The 17,337-nt window shown below is 42.0% G+C and overlaps 1 protein-coding gene across 1 annotated transcript in view; it reads right to left on the minus strand.

Moving 5' to 3' along the window:
- LOC311147835 (TOX high mobility group box family member 2-like) overlaps positions 1–17,337 on the minus strand; it is a 137,271-nt gene that overhangs the window by 35,123 nt on the left and 84,811 nt on the right. The window lies entirely within an intron of this gene.

Consider the following 17,337-nt stretch of genomic DNA (forward strand, 5'->3'; position numbering starts at 1 on the left):
GAATTGACTAAATCCCCCTGACATAGTCTTGACGTCATGAGCTGTATCTAAGGTGATTAAATACCTCCTCTCCCTCCATCAGAACAAGGTGAAAAACGTTCTTATGATTCTGCATATGCAAATCAGGTGGTACAGGAGGAAGCCTCACTGTGGTATCTTCAAGGACCATCTTGACATAATATTATGCTGAGAAATATGGTTTTGCACTCTCAAAAGCACACTGAGGGTATTCACCAGGGAATGAAAAGCAATTTTGTCAGAGGCAATCTGATGCTGACTCCCTTTATAATGACTGGGGAAAATTAATCATCACAAATAGTATTCCAGTGTCAGCCATTCAAGAGCTTTTTAATAGAATTTTTATGATTCATGTCTCGGGGCACACATCAAGCAGTCCGTTCTGCAACATTTCAGAAATCAATTCAATATCATCTTCGTGTAGGCCGTCACCTTGCCTGCCAGAGCAGCCATTTATCTTGCAAACAAATACTTTTAGCAAACAAATGGAAAGAAATACTGAGGAAAATGAAGCATGCTCCAACAGGCTGTGTTGGTGCATGGAACAAAGATAAAACTCATAAAATATAATATTGTTAGCAAATAAAAATAGATATAAACCTACAGTAGGCTGAAAGGTTATATTTTTTCTTTCAATGGTAGTCGTGTTAAAAGGCTGTTTTTTTTTGTTGATGTTTTCCTAACATACACTTTACATGAAGATTAGCTTGATGTGTATGGTCTTATAACACAATACTATAATTACTATTGTATTCAACGTCAGTGAGAGCTCGTATTCCCACATAACAGGTTATTGACAACCCATATTTATTTTCTACTTTGTCCATTGGAATTGCACTTCTCAAAACACTTTCAAGGACTGTGCTACTATAGTTTTGTCTAATGAACAAGATAAATATTGTACATTATTGTAATATATAAGGATTTCTTATTTTAAAAAAAGCTAATATGTCACTTAGCAAGCATTTTCAAGTATGTAATTTGGGCACACCATCATTAGATTACTGCAGAAAGTCCTATGAACCTATGTGGCTCTAATCAGTCCTATTATTCTCTGAATGAACCTACCAATGGCATTGAAGGGATACTGTATGGTTTGTCATAACTTGGCTATACAGTAATATGAGATAGTTTACTGTGCATTTGAACATGTGCACAACAATGAAAGAACAGCATTTATTAAGACACTTTATGACATCAAGCATCAATGAGATACTTGTGTCTCGGATACATTTATTGACTGTTACACTATACAGTACCAGTTAAAAGTTTGGACACACCTACTCATTCAAGGGTTTTTCTTTATTTGTACTATTGTCTACATTGTAGAATAATAGTGAAGACATCAAAACTACAAAAATAACACATGTAGTAACCAAAAAATTGTTAAACAAATCAAAATATATTTTATATTTGAGATTCTTCAAATATCCACCTTTTGCCTTGATGACAGCTTTAAACATTCTTGGCATTCTCTCAACCAGCTTCACCTGGAATGCTTTTCCAACAGTCTTGTAGGAGTTCCCACATATACTGAGCACTTGTTGGCTGCTTTTCCTTCACTCTGCTGTCCGACTCACCCAAACCATCTCAATTGGGTTGAGGTCGGGGGATTGTGGAGGCAAGGTCATCTGATGCAGCACTCCATCACTCTCCTTCTTGGTAAAATAGCCCGTACACAACCTCGAGGTGTGTTGGGTCATTGTCCTGTTGAAAAACAAATGATAGTCGCCCTAAGCCCAAACCAGATGTGATGGCGTATCGCTGCAGAATGCTGTGGTAGCCATGCTAGTTAAGTGTGCCTTGAATTCTAAATAAATCACAGAGAGTGTCACCAGCAAAGAACCCCCACACCATAACACCTCCTCCTCCATGCTTTACGGTGGTAACTACACATGCGGCGATCATCCGTTCACCCACACCGCGTCTCACAAAGACACAGCGGTTGGACAAATTTCCACCAGTCTAATGTCCATTGCTCGTGTTTCTTGGCCCAAGCAGGTCTCCTCTTCTTATTGGTGTCCTTTAGTAGTGGTTTCTTTGCAGCAATTCGACCATGAAGGCCTGATTCACACAGTCCCCTCTGAACTGTTGATGTTGAGATGTGTCTGTGACTTAAACTCTGTGAAGCATTTATTTGGGCTGCATTTTCTGAGACTGGTAACTTATCCTCTGCAGCAGAGGTAACTCTGGGTCTTCCATTCCTGTGGCGGTCCTCATGAGTGGCAGTTTCATCATAGCGCTTGATGGTTTTTATGACTGCACTTAAAGAAACTTTCAAAGTTCTTGAGATTTTCCGTATTGACTGACCTTCATGTCTTAAAGTAATGATGGACTGTCGTTTCCCTTGGCTTATTTGAGCTGTTCTTGACATAATATGGACTTAGTCTTTTACCAAATAGGGCTATCTTCTGTATACCCCCCCTACCTTGTCACAACACAACTGATTGGCTCAAACGCGTTAAGAAGGAAATCAATTCCACAAATTAACTTTTAAGAAGGCACACCTGTTAAGTATTTTTTTATTTTACAATTATTATTATTATTATTATATATTTTTTTAGGGGGGTAGATCAGCTTTAATATTGCAAATAGATTGTAACTTCCATCAATGTAATTGTCTGCATCACATCCAATCCCCCATGTTTTTTTCCCGCATATATACAGTGAGGGAAAAAAGTATTTGATCCCCTGCTGATTTTGTACGTTTGCCCACTGACAAAGAAATGTTCAGTCTATAATTTTAATGGTAGGTTTATTTGAACAGTGAGAGACAGAATAACAACAAAAAAAGCCTTGTTGGCACAGAGGTCAGCCGTTTCTTGTAGTTGGCCACCAGGTTTGCACACATCTCAGGAGGGATTTTGTCCCACTCCTCTTTGCAGATCTTCTCCAAGTCATTAAGGTTTCGAGGCTGACGTTTGGCAACTCGAACCTTCAGCTCCCTCCACAGATTTTCTATGGGATTAAGGTCTGGAGACTGGCTAGGCCACTCCAGGACCTTAATGTGCTTCTTCTTGAGCCACTCCTTTGTTGCCTTGGCCGTGTGTTTTGGGTCATTGTCATGCTGGACAACCTTGTCCCTGACATCCTTGGAGAGCTCTTTGGTCTTGGCCATGGTGGAGAGTTTGGAATCTGATTGATTGATTGCTTCTGTGGACAGGTGTCTTTTATACAGGTAACAAACGGAGATTAGGAGCACTCCCTTTAAGAGTGTGCTCCTAATCTCAGCTCGTTACCTGTATAAAAGACACCTGGGAGCCAGAAATCTTTCTGATTGAGGGGGTCAAATACAGTGGGGAAAAAAAGTATTTAGTCAGCCACCAATTGTGCAAGTTCTCCCACTTAAAAAGATGAGAGAGGCCTGTAATTTTCATCATAGGTACACGTCAACTATGACAGACAAAATGAGAAGAAAAAAATCCAGAAAATCACATTGTAGGATTTTTTATGAATTTATTTGCAAATTATGGTGGAAAATAAGTATTTGGTCAATAACAAAAGTTTCTCAATACTTTGTTATATACCCTTTGTTGGCAATGACACAGGTCAAACGTTTTCTGTAAGTCTTCACAAGGTTTTCACACACTTGCTGGTATTTTGGCCCATTCCTCCATGCAGATCTCCTCTAGAGCAGTGATGTTTTGGGGCTGTCGCTGGGCAACACAGACTTTCAACTCCCTCCAAAGATTTTCTATGGGGTTGAGATCTGGAGACTGGCTAGGCCACTCCAGGACCTTGAAATGCTTCTTACGAAGCCACTCCTTCGTTGACCGGGCGGTGTGTTTGGGATCATTGTCATGCTGAAAGACCCAGCCACGTTTCATCTTCAATGCCCTTGCTGATGGAAGGAGGTTTTCACTCAAAATCTCACGATACATGGCCCCATTCATTCTTTCCTTTACACGGATCAGTCGTCCTGGTCCCTTTGCAGAAAAACAGCCCCAAAGCATGATGTTGCCACCCCCATGCTTCACAGTAGGTATGGTGTTCTTTGGATGCAACTCAGCATTCTTTGTCCTCCAAACACGACGAGTTTAGTTTTTACCAAAAAGTTCTATTTTGGTTTCATCTGACCATATGACATTCTCCCAATCCTCTTCTGGATCATCCAAATGCAATCTAGCAAACTTCAGACGGGCCTGGACATGTACTGGCTTAAGCAGGGGGACACATCTGGCACTGCAGGATTTGAGTCCCTGGCGGTGTAGTGTGTTACTGATGGTAGGCTTTGTTACTTTGGTCCCAGCTCTCTGCAGGTCATTCACTAGGTCACCCCGTGTTGTTCTGGGATTTTTGCTCACCGTTCTTGTGATCATTTTGACCCCACGGGTGAGATCTTGCGTGGAGCCCCAGATCGAGGGACATTATCAGTGGTCTTGTATGTCTTCCATTTCCTAATAATTGCTCCCACAGTTGATTTCTTCAAACCAAGCTGCTTACCTATTGCAGATTCAGACTTCCCAGCCTGGTGCAGGTCTACAATTTTGTTTCTGGTGTCCTTTGACAGCTCTTTGGTCTTGGCCATAGTGGAGTTTGGAGTGTGACTGTTTGAGGTTGTGGACAGGTGTCTTTTATACTGATAACAAGTTCAAACAGGTGCCATTAATACAGGTAACGAGTAGAGGACAGAGGAGCCTCTTAAAGAAGAAGTTACAGGTCTGTGAGAGCCAGAAATCTTGCTTGTTTGTAGGTGACCAAATACTTATTTTCCACCATAATTTGCAAATACATTTATAAAAAATCCTACAATGTGATTTTTGGGATTTTTTTTCCTCAATTTGTCTGTCATAGTTGACGTGTACCTATGATGAAAATTACAGGCCTCTCTCATCTTTTTAAGTGGGAGAACTTGCACAATTGGTGGCTGACTAAATACTTTTTTCCCCCACTGTATGTAAACTTCTCACCCACTGGGAATGTGAGAAATAAATAAAAGCTGAAATAAATAATTCTCTCTACTATTATTCTGACATTTCACATTCTTAAAATAAAGTGGTGATCCTAACTGACCTAAAACAGGGAATTTTTACTAGGATTAAATGTCAGAAATTGTGAAAAACTGAGTTTAAATGTTTTTGGCTAATGTGTATTTAAACTTCCGACTTCAACTATATATATGTATGTATGTATGTATGTATGTATGTATGTATGTATGTATGTATGTATGTATGTATGTATGTATGTATGTGTTTAAATACACCATAGCCAAATACATTTAAACTCAGTTTTTCACAATTCCTGACATTTCATCCTAGTAAATATTCCCTGTCTTAGGTCAGTTAGGATCACCACTTTATTTTAAGAATGTGAAATGTCAGAATAATAGTTTTTAATTCTTTCATCACATTCCCAGTGGGTCAGAAGTTTACATACACTCAATTAGTATTTGGTAGGATTGCCTTTAAATTGTTTAACTTGGGTCAAACGTTTCGGGTAGCCTTCCACAAGCTTCCCACAATAAGTTGGGTGAATTCTGGCCCTTTCCTCCTGACAGAGCTGGTGTAACTGAGTCAGGTTTGTAGGCCTCCTTGCTCGCACACGCTTTTTCAGTTTTGCCCACACATTTTCTATAGGATTGAGGTCAGGGCTTTGTGATGTCCACTCCAATACCTTGACTTTGTTGTCCTTATGCCATTTTGCCACAACTTTGGAAGTATGCTTGGGGTCATTGTCCATTTGGAAGACCCATTTGCGACCAAGCTTTAACTTCCTGACTGATGTCTTGAGATGTTGCTTCAATATATCCACATAATATTCCTTCCTCATGATGCCATCTATTTTGTGAAGTGCTCCAGTCCCTCCTGCAGCAACGCACCCCCACAGCATGATGCTGCCACCCCCGTTCTTCACGGTTGGGATGATGTTCTTCGTCCCCCTTTTTCCACCAAACATAACGATGGTTATTATGGCCAAACAGTTCTGTTTTTGTTTAATCAGACCAGAGGACATTTCTCCAAAAAGTACGATCTTTGTCCCCATGTGCAGTTGCAAACCGTAGCCTGGCTGTTTTATGGTGGTTTTGGAGCAGTTGCTTCTTCCTTGCTGAGCGGCCTTTCAGGTTATGTCGATATAGGACTCATTTTACTGTGGATATAGATACTTTTATACCTGTTTCCTCCAGCATCTTCACAAGGTCCTTTGCTGTTGTTCTGGGATTGATTTGCACATTTTGCTCCAAAGTACATTCATCTCTAGGAGACAGAACGCGTGTCCTTCCTGAGCGGTATGACGGCTGCGTGGTCCCATGGTGTTTATACTTGCGTACTATTGTTTGTACAGATGAACGTGGTACCTTCAGGTGTTTAGAAATGGCTCTCAAGGATGAACCAGACTTGTGGAGGTCTACAATTATTTATCTGAGGTCTTTGCTGATTTCTTTTGATTTTCCCATGATGTCAAGCAAAGAGGCACTGAGTTTGAAGGTAGGCCTTGAAATACATCCACAGGTACACCTCCAATTGACTCAAATGATGTCAATTAGCCTATCAGAAGCTTCTAAAGCCATGACATCATTTTCTGGAATTTTCCAAGCTGTTTAAAGGCACAGTCAACTTAGTGCATGTAAACTTCTGACCCACTGGAATTGTGATACAGTGAATTATAAGTGAAAATCTTTCTGTAAACAATTGTAGGAAAATTTACTTGTGTCATGCACAAAGTAGATGTCCTAACCGACTTGCCAAAACTATAGTTTGTTAACAAGAAATGAGTGGAGTGGTTGAAAAACGAGTTTTAATGACTCCAACCTAAGTGTATGTAAACTTCCGACTTCAACTGTATGTATGTATATATATATATACAGTGGGGAGAACAAGTATTTGATACACTGCCAATTTTGCAGGTTTTCATACTTACAAAGCATGTAGAGGTCTGTAATTTTTATCATAGGTACACTTCAACTGTGAGAGACGGAATCTAAAACAAAAATCCAGAAAATCACATTGTATGATTTTTAAGTAATTCATTTGCATTTTATTGCATGACGTAAGTATTTGATACATCAGAAAAGCAGAACTTAATATTTGGTACAGAAACCTTTGTTTGCAATTACAGAGATCATACGTTTCCTGTAGGTCTTGACCAGGTTTGCACACACTGCAGCAGGGATTTTGGCCCACTCCTCCATACAGACCTTCTCCAGATCCTTCAGGTTTCGGGGCTGTCGCTGGGAAATACGGACTTTCAGCTCCCTCCAAAGATTTTCTATTGGGTTCATGTCTGGAGACTGGCTAGGCCACTCCAGGACCTTGAGATGCTTCTTACGGAGCCACTCCTTAGTTGCCCTGGCTGTGTGTTTCGGGTCGTTGTCATGCTGAAAGACCCAGCCACGATCCATCTTCAATGCGCTTACTGAGGGAAGGAGGTTGTTGGCCAAGATCTCATTTTACATTTACATTTTAGTAATTTAGCAGACGCTCTTATCCAGAGCGACTTACAGTTAGTGAATACATATTTTTTATATTTTTTTATACTGGCCCCCCGTGGGAATCGTACCCACAACCCTGGCGTTGCAAACGCCATGCTCTATCAACTGAGCTACATCCCTGCCGGCCATTCCCTCCCCTACCCTGGACGACGCTGGGCTAATTGTGCGCCGCCCATGAGTCTCCCGGTCGCGGCCGGCTGCGACAGAGCCTGGATTCGAACCAGGATCTCTAGTGGCACAGTTAGCACTGCGATGCAGTGCCTTAGACCACTGCGCCACTCAGGAGATACATGGTCCCATCCATCCTCCCATCAATACGGTGCAGTCGTCCTGTCCCCTTTGCAGAAAAGCATCCCCAAAAAAGGATGTTTCCACCTCCATGCTTCACGGTTGGGATGGTGTTCTTGGGGTTGTACTCATCCTTCTTCTTCCTCTAAACACGGCGAGTGGAGTTTAGACCAAAAAGCTATATATTTGTCTCATCAGACCACATTACCTTCTCCCATTCCTCCTCTGGATCATCCAGATGGTCATTGGCAAACTTCAGACGGGCCTGGACATGCGCTGGCTTGAGCAGGGGGACCTTGCGTGCGCTGCAGGATTTTAATCCATGACGGCGTAGTGTGTTACTAATGGTTTTCTTTGAGACTGTGGTCCCAGCTCTCTTCAGGTCATTGACCAGGTCCTGCCGTGTAGTTCTGGGCTGATCCCTCACCTTCCTCATGATCATTGATGCCCCATGAGGTGAGATCTTGCATGGAGCCCCAGACCGAGGGTGATTGACCGTCATCTTGAACTTCTTCCATTTTCTAATAATTGCGCCAACAGTTGTTGCCTTCTCACCAAACTGCTTGCCTATTGACCTGTAGCCCATCCCAGCCTTGTGCAGGTCTACAATTTTATCCCTGACGTCCTTACACAGCATTCTGGTCTTGGCCATTGTGGAGAGGTTGGAGTCTGTTTGATTGAGTGTGTGGACAGGTGTCTTTTTTACAGGCAACGAGTTCAAACAGATGCAGTTAATACAGGTAATGAGTGGAGAACAGGAGGGCTTCTTAAAGAAAAACTAACAGGTCTGTGAGAGCCGGAATTCTTACTGGTTGGTAGGTGATCGAATACTTATGTCATGCAATAAAATGCAAATTAATTACTTTAAAATCATACAATGTGATTTTCTGGTTTTTTGTTTAAGATTCCGTCTCTCACAGTTGAAGTGTACCTATGATAAAAGTTACAGACCTCTACATGCTTTGTAAGTAGGAAAACCTGCAAAATCGGCAGTGTATCAAATACTTGTTCTCCCCACTGTATACAGTGAGGGAAAAAAGTATTTGATCCCCTGCTGATTTTGTAAGTTTGCCCACTGACAAAGAAATGATCAGTCTATAATTTTAATGGTAGGTTTATTTGAACAGTGAGAGACAGAATAACAACAACAAAATCCAGGAAAACGCATGTCAAAAATGTTATAAAATGAATTGCATTTTAATGAGGGAAATAAGTATTTGACCCCTTCTCAATCAGAAAGATTTCTGGCTCCCAGGTGTCTTTTATACAGGTAACGAGCTGAGATTAGAAGCACACTCTTAAAGGGAGTGCTCCTAATCTCAGTTTGTTACCTGTATAAAAGACACCTGTCCACAGAAGCAATCAATCAATCAGATTCCAAACTCTCCACCTGGCCAAGACCAAAGAGCTCTCCAAGGATGTCAGGGACAAGATTGTAGACCTACACAAGGCTGGAATGGGCTACAAGACCATCGCCAAGCAGCTTGGTGAGAAGGTGACAACAGTTGGTGCGATTATTCGCAAATGGAAGAAACACAAAAGAACTGTCAATCTCCCTCGGCCTGGGGCTCCATGCAAGATCTCACCTTGTGGAGTTGCAATGATCATAAGAACGGTGAGGAATCAGCCCAGAACTACACGGGAGGATCTTGTCAATGATCTCAAGGCAGCTGGGAGCATAGTCACCAAGAAAACAATTGGTAACACACTACGCCGTGAAGGACTGAAATTCTGCAGCGCCCGCAAGGTCCCCCTGCTCAAGAAAGCACATATACATGCCCATCTGAAGTTTGCCAATGAACATCTGAATGATTCAGAGGAGAACTGGGTGAAAGTGTTGTGGTCAGATGAGACCAAAATCGAGCTCTTTGGCATCAACTCAACTCGCCATGTTTGGGGGAGGAGGAATGCTGCCTATGACCCCAAGAACATAATCCCCACCGTCAAACATGGAGGTGGAAACATTAGAAGCAATCAATCAATCAGATTCCAAACTCTCCACCATGGCCAAGACCAAAGAGCTCTCCAAGGATGTCAGGGACAAGGTTGTCCAGCATGACAATGACCCAAAACACACGGCCAAGGCAACAAAGGAGTGGCTCAAGAAGAACCACATTAAGGTCCTGGAGTGGCCTAGTCAGTCTCCAGACCTTAATCCCATAGAAAATCTGTGGAGGGAGCTGAAGGTTCGAGTTGCCAAATGTCAGGCTCGAAACCTTAATGACTTGGAGAAGATCTGCAAAGAGGAGTGGGACAAAATCCCTCCTGAGATGTGTGCAAACCTGGTGGCCAACTACAAGAAATGTCTGACCTCTGTGATTGCCAACAAGGGTTTTGCCACCAAGTACTAAGTCATGTTTTGCAGAGGGGTCAAATACTTATTTCCCTCATTAAAATGCAAATCAATTTATAACATTTTTGACATTTTGTACGTTTGCCCACTGACAAAGACATGATCAGTCTATAATTTTAATGGTAGGTTTATTTGAACAGTGAGAGACAGAATAACAACAACAAAAATCCAGAAAAACGCATGTCAAAAATGTTATAAATTGATTTGCTTTTTAATGAGGGAAATAAGTACAGTGGGGATAAAAAGTATTTAGTCAGCCACCTATTGTGCAAGTTCTCCCACTTAAAAAGATGAGAGAGGCCTGTAATTTTCATCATAGGTTCACGTCAACTATGACAGACAAATTGAGAAAAAAAAATCCAGAAAATCACATTGTAGGATTTTTTATGAATTTATTTGCAAATTATGGTGGAAAATAAGTATTTGGTCACCTACAAACAAGCAAGATTTCTGGCTCTCACAGACCTGTAACTTCTTCTTTAAGAGGCTCCTCTGTCCTCCACTCGTTACCTGTATTAATGGCACCTGTTTGAACTTGTTATCAGTATAAAAGACACCTGTCCACAACCTCAAACAGTCACACTCCAAACTCCACTATGGCCAAGACCAAAGAGCTGTCAAAGGACACCAGAAACAAAATTGTAGACCTGCACCAGGCTGGGAAGACTGAATCTGCAATAGGTAAGCAGCTTGGTTTGAAGAAATCAACTGTGGGAGCAATTATTAGGAAATGGAAGACATACAAGACCACTGATAATCTCCCTCGATCTGGGGCTCCACGCAAGATCTCACCCGTGGGGTCAAAATGATCACAAGAACGGTGAGCAAAAATCCCAGAACAACACGGGGTGACCTAGTGAATGACCTGCAGAGAGCTGGGACCAAAGTAACAAAGCCTACCATCAGTAACACACTACGCCGCCAGGGACTCAAATCCTGCAGTGCCAGACGTGTCCCCCTGCTTAAGCCAGTACATGTCCAGGCCCGTCTGAAGTTTGCTAGATTGCATTTGGATGATCCAGAAGAGGATTGGGAGAATGTCATATGGTCAGTTGAAACCAAAATAGAACTTTTTGGTAAAAACTCAACTCGTCGTGTTTGGAGGACAAAGAATGCTGAGTTGCATCCAAAGAACACCATACCTACTGTGAAGCATGGGGGTGGAAACATAATGCTTTGGGGCTGTTTTTCTGCAAAGGGACCAGGACGACTGATCCGTGTAAAGGAAAGAATGAATGGGGCCAGGTATCGTGAGATTTTGAGTGAAAACCTCCTTCCATCAGCAAGGGCATTGAAGATGAAACGTGGCTGGGTCTTTCAGCATGACAATGATTCCAAACACACCGCCCGGGCAACGAAGGAGTGGCTTCGTAAGAAGCATTTCAAGGTCCTGGAGTGGCCTAGCCAGTCTCCAGATCTCAACCCCATAGATAATCTTTGGAGGGAGTTGAAAGTCCGTGTTGCCCAGCGACAGCCCCAAAACATCACTGCTCTAGAGGAGATCTGCATGGAGGAATGGGCCAAAATACCAGCAACAGTGTGTGAAAACCTCGTGAAGACTTACAGAAAACGTTTGACCTGTGTCATTGCCAACAAAGGGTATATAACAAATTATTGAGAAACTTTTGTTATTGACCAAATACTTATTTTCCACCATAATTTGCAAATAAATTCATAAAAAATCCTACAATGTGATTTTCTGGATTTTTTTCTTCTCAATTTGTCTGTCATAGTTGACGTGTACCTATGATGAAAATTACAGGCCTCTCAAGTGGGAGAACTTGCACAATTGGTGGCTGACTAAATACTTTTTTCCCCCACTGTATATACATTTTATAGACACAGTCAATTTTACAATCATTCTATTTTGTTTGTTTTTACTCCTGAACATCCTCTACCCTCAACCGCTCCGATCATTTTCATGATGGCCATCCGGTTTGCTTCTATATGCCATATCTTTCTAACTGTGCTCTTTCACACCTGTTAATTGAAATGCATTTCAGTGGACTACCTCATGAACCTGGTTGAGAGAATGCCAAGGGTGGCTATTTAAAGAATCTCAAATATAAAATATATTTTGATTTGTTTAGCACTTTTTTGGTTACTACATGATTCCATTTGTGTTATTTCATAGTTTTGATGTCTTCACTATTATTCTACAATGTAAAAAATAGTAAAAATAAATTAAAACCCTTGAATGAGTTGTTGTGTCCAAACTTTTGACTGGTAGTGTATATACAAACGTATGTGGACACCCCTTAAAATTAGTGGAATCGGCTATTTCAGCCACACCCGTTGCTGACAGGTGTATAAAATCGAGCAAACAGCCATGCAATCGCCATAGACAAACATTGGCAGTAGAATGGCCTTACTGAAGAGCTCAGTGGCTTTCAACATGGCACCGTCATAGGATGCCACCTTTCCAAGAAGTCAGTTCGTCAAATTTCTGCCCTGCTAGAGCTGCCCCGAACAACTGTAAGTGCTGTTATTGTGAAGTGGAAACGTCTAGGAGTAACAACGGCTCACCCGCGAAGTGGTAGTCCACACAAGCTCACAGAACGGGACCGCTGTGTGCTTAAGCGCGTAGCGTGTAAAAATGGTCTGTCCTCGGTTGCAACACTCAGTATCGAGTTCCAAACTGCCTTTGAAACAACGTCAACACAAGAACTGTTCATCGGGAGCTTCATGAAATGGGTTTCCATGGCCGAGCTGCCGCACACAAGGCTAAGATCACCATGCGCAATGCCAAGCGTCGGCTTGAGTGGTGTAAAGCTCGCCACCATTGGACTCTTGAGCAGTGGAAACGTGTTGTCTGGAGTGATGAATCACGCTTCACCATCTGGCAGTCTGATGGACAAATCTGGGTTAGGCGGATGCCAGGAGAATGCTACCTGCCCCAATGCATAGTGCCAACTGTAAAGTTTGGTGGAGGAGGAATAATGGTCTGGGGCTATTTTTCATGGTTCGAGTTAGGCACCTTAGGTCCAATGAAGGGAAATCTTTACACTATAGCATACAATGACATTCTAGACGATTCTGTACTTCCAGCTTTGTGGCAACAGTTTGGGGAAGGCCTTTTCCTGTTTCAGCATGACATTACCCCCGTGCACAAAACGAGGTCCATCCAGAAATGGTTTGTCGAGATTGGTGTGGAAGAACTTGACTGGCCTGCACAGAGCCCTGACCTCAACCCCATCGAACACCTTTGGGATGAATTGCAACGCTGACTGCGAGCCAGGCCTAATTGCCCAACATCAGTGCTCGACTTCACTAATACTCTTGTGGCATTAGTCCCCGCAGCAATGTTCCAACATCTAGTGGAAAGCCTTACCAGAAGAGTGGAGGCTGTTATAGCAGCAAAGGGGGGACCAACTCCATATTAATGCCATGATTTTAGAATGAGATATTCGACGAACAACTTTTGATCATGTAGTGTATGTTGCTAAGACATTATGAAACGCTTGCTTCTTTGCTTGTATGGATTCACCACTTTTTAAATGCTTAAAACGGCTAAAACTTCCCCTGCATTTCATCCAGCTTTTATCCGAACTACCACAATATGTATTTCAGACAATTCATTCTCCAAGATTAAAGTAAATTGATGTAGGATGCATGTTAGAAGATTTGAATGCTGCAAGAGGCAATTTTACAACCAGGCCTTCCATTCTTTTAACAGCTCAGTTGGATGCCCTTGAGGATAAAATGAGGGACAAGGACATTACAAGTTTAATATTTTCAAACACAGATAAATAATTCATACATCTACTGTCTTTCAGGACATGGCGGGCTGCGGAGAAAACAGAAGGGGTCAAAACGAAATGTAAAATGTTGATTCAACCTCGCTCCCCAACCATTGCCCTCCCATGAAAGGTGAAATGTATTATTATTTTTTGCGGAGAGAAAATGCTTGTAAAGCTTTGAGGACACTACACAACTCCTCCTTTCTACAGTCGTGGTCAAAATGTATGAGAATGACACAAATACTAATTTTCACAAAGTCTGCTGCCTCAGTTTTGATGATGGAAATTTGCATATACTCCAGAATGTCATGGAGAGTGATCAGATGAATTGCAATTAATTGCAAAGTCCCTCTTTGCCATGAAAATGAACTTAATCCCCAAAAAACATTTCCACTGCATTTCAGCCCTGCCACAAAAGGACCAGCTGACATCATGTCAGTGATTCTCTCGTTAACCCAGGTGAGAGTGTTGACGAGGACAAGACTGGAGATCACTCTGTCATGCTGATTGAGTTAGAATAACAGACTGGAAGCTTTAAAAGGAGGGTGGTGCTTGAAATCATTGTTCTTCCTCTGTTAACCATGGTTACTTGCAAGGAAACACTTGCCGTCATCATTGCTTTGCACAAAAAGGGCTTCACAGGCAAGGATATTGCTGCTAGTAAGATTGCACCTAACTCAACCATTTATCGGATCATCAAGAACTTCAAGGAGAGAGGTTCAATTGTTGTGAAGAAGGCGTCAGGGCGCCCAAGAAAGTCCAGCAAGCGCCAGGACCGTCTCCTAAAGTTGATTCAGCTGCGGGATCAGGGCACCACCTGTGCAGAGCTTGCTCAGGAATGGCAGCAGGCAGGTGTGAGTGCATCTGCACGCACAGTGAGGCGAAGACTTTTGGAGGATGGCCTGGTGTCAAGAAGGGCAGCATAGAAGCCACTTCTCTCCAGGAAAAACATCAGGGACAGAAGGTACAGGGATTGGACTGCTGAGGACTGGGGTAAAGTCATTTTATCTGATGAATCCCCTTTCCGATTGATTGGGGCATCCGGTAAACACCTTGTCCGGAGAAGACAAGGTGAGCGCTACCATCAGTCCTGTGTCATGCCAACAGTAAAGCATCCTGAGACCATTCATGTGTGGGGTTGCTTCTCAGCCAAGGGAGTGGGCTCACTCACATTTTTGCCTAAGAACACAGCCATGAATAAAGAATGGTACCAACACATCCTCAGAGAGCAACTTCTCCCAACCATCCAAGAACAGTTTGGTGACGACCAATGCCTTTTCCAGCATGATGGAGCACCTTGCCATAAGGCAAAATTCATAACTAAGTGGCTCGGTGAACAAAACATCGACATTTTGGGTCCATGGCCAGGAAACTCCCCAGACCTTAATCCCATTGAGAACTTGTGGTCGATCCTCAAGAGGCGGGTGGACAAACAAAAACCCACAAATTCTGACAAACTCCAAGCATTGATTATGTAAGAATGGGCTGCCATCAGTCAGGATGTGGCCCAGAAGTTAATTGACAGCATGCCAGGGCGGATTGCAGAGATCTTGAAAAAGAAGGGTCAACACTGCAAATATTGACTCTTTGCATAAACTTAATGTAATTGTCAATAAAAGCCTTTGACACATATGGAATGCTTGTAATTATACTTCAGTATGCCATAGTAACATCTGACAAAAATATCTCATAACACAGAAGCAGCGAACTTTGTGAAGACCAATACTTGTGTCATTCTCAAAACTTTTGACCACGACTGTACAGTTCCATTCTACATGTAGGCTGTCCACATATGCAATAAATCTAACACCAGTGATTATATGGATTAATATCTGTTGAATAATATCAGATAAATACACTAACGACAGTATTCCACAGCATACATGTACATTTAAATGCTTTGTTTTGATTGTACTGTATACTACAATACTGCATTCCATTTGCTTAATCAAACACCCTCTACATTTACTAAGAATAGGCTACCTATTGAAAGCCAGTCCAGTAGCTACATGTCACGTCAAGAAAACGACAGATCGGCCTTGTTGTAGCAATGTGCAGTAGCTGGTGATGCATAAACAAAGATGTCCGCCATCTATAGCTAAGATAAGAGAAAGAAATAGGATGACGACAGTCGGGTGAGGATAGGCTACTCAAACACAACACATCACTACATTCTAGGACTAGTGCCAACTGCCAAGAAAAGCCTGTTGAGCAGAGAGAGGACAGAAATGACACCCATCAACGAGGACGAGTGGGTGTTTCAGAACGATGGTCAAAAGGGCAAAGGACAGTGCGTCAAGGCGCTTGACCTATCCACCAGGCTTTGAATTGACACAAAACTCCATTGGGGTGAGGCATCAGCAGAACCAACTCTCTACAATAGATGGCAATGGCAATAAATGGCCCTCGATTGAAAAAGAGCAGAAGATGCATTTCAGAGCCGGCTGACTGACAGCCAGGTAGAACTGGGATAAGTGGACTGAAAAGGGGGCGGTTTGTAGCGTCCAATCCTGTGTCAGGGTCACAGGTGATGTCCTTTAGAAGCTTTGGGGAGGGGGAGTGCGGTATCTTAAATAAAGGTTAAATAAAAAATACATAAAAATCTTCCAACCTGCTCCCCCCCACTGGCAATTCCCTCAAATGTCACACCAAAATAGATCTAATTTAGTTGGGTAAAAGAAGGGTAAAAGACCCCTATCCACACTCCATTACAGCTGTTTGTGGCCTATTTGAGCTCAGCTCGATCTCCACCAAAAACGCACACACAAAAGAATATGAGGAAGACTTTTGACCAGAGCGGAAAAAGAAACACACCATAATAAGCTGACAGTCCCCGAAATTGGGCACTAGAATTACCCCAATTAAAAATATATATGTTTCCATGACTTATTTGATTGATTTCACACCGTTATAGAAGTCACAAGACAGCCATCCAGACCTTCCTAGAATTATGTCAACGTCCTCTGTCGAATAAACGTGTATTTGCCTTTCTCTGGTGGTCGGCTGCATCATTCAATTAATTTATATATAAATTCACTGCAACGTTACGTCAAAGAGGCGGTCCTTAGAAAAACATTTATCCAGCTCGACTGCTTAACAGATTCTGACTATCACTAATGTCATGATATGTTTGGTAAAGTAATAAAGAAGGTGAAATATCTTGGGTAGATGTTCATAAAACAGATCATAACTATATATGGACATATTATATAATGTATGAAAAGGCTTATTCATTCACATTTTTGTAATTTATTTTTTAGCATATTTGTATGTGGTTTATTATACTTGTATTATGTACTAGATCATATGGGTTGAAAAGTGTTTTTTTCTCAGACATAAATAAACAATTCCAGGTGAAAGCCAAAGGTCATAGCTTTCTAGAAGGGGAAACACTACTACATTAATAAAATATTGATGATTAAAACCATAGCGAAACAGTGCAAAACGGCTGTCAGCTCAACTATAAACTCTTTGTCAGTTCAGTTAAAAACTTAGAGGTTGAAGATAAA

Source organism: Coregonus lavaretus, assembly GCF_964263955.1.
Source record: "Coregonus lavaretus genome assembly, chromosome: 20".
Taxonomy (NCBI): domain Eukaryota; kingdom Metazoa; phylum Chordata; class Actinopteri; order Salmoniformes; family Salmonidae; genus Coregonus; species Coregonus lavaretus.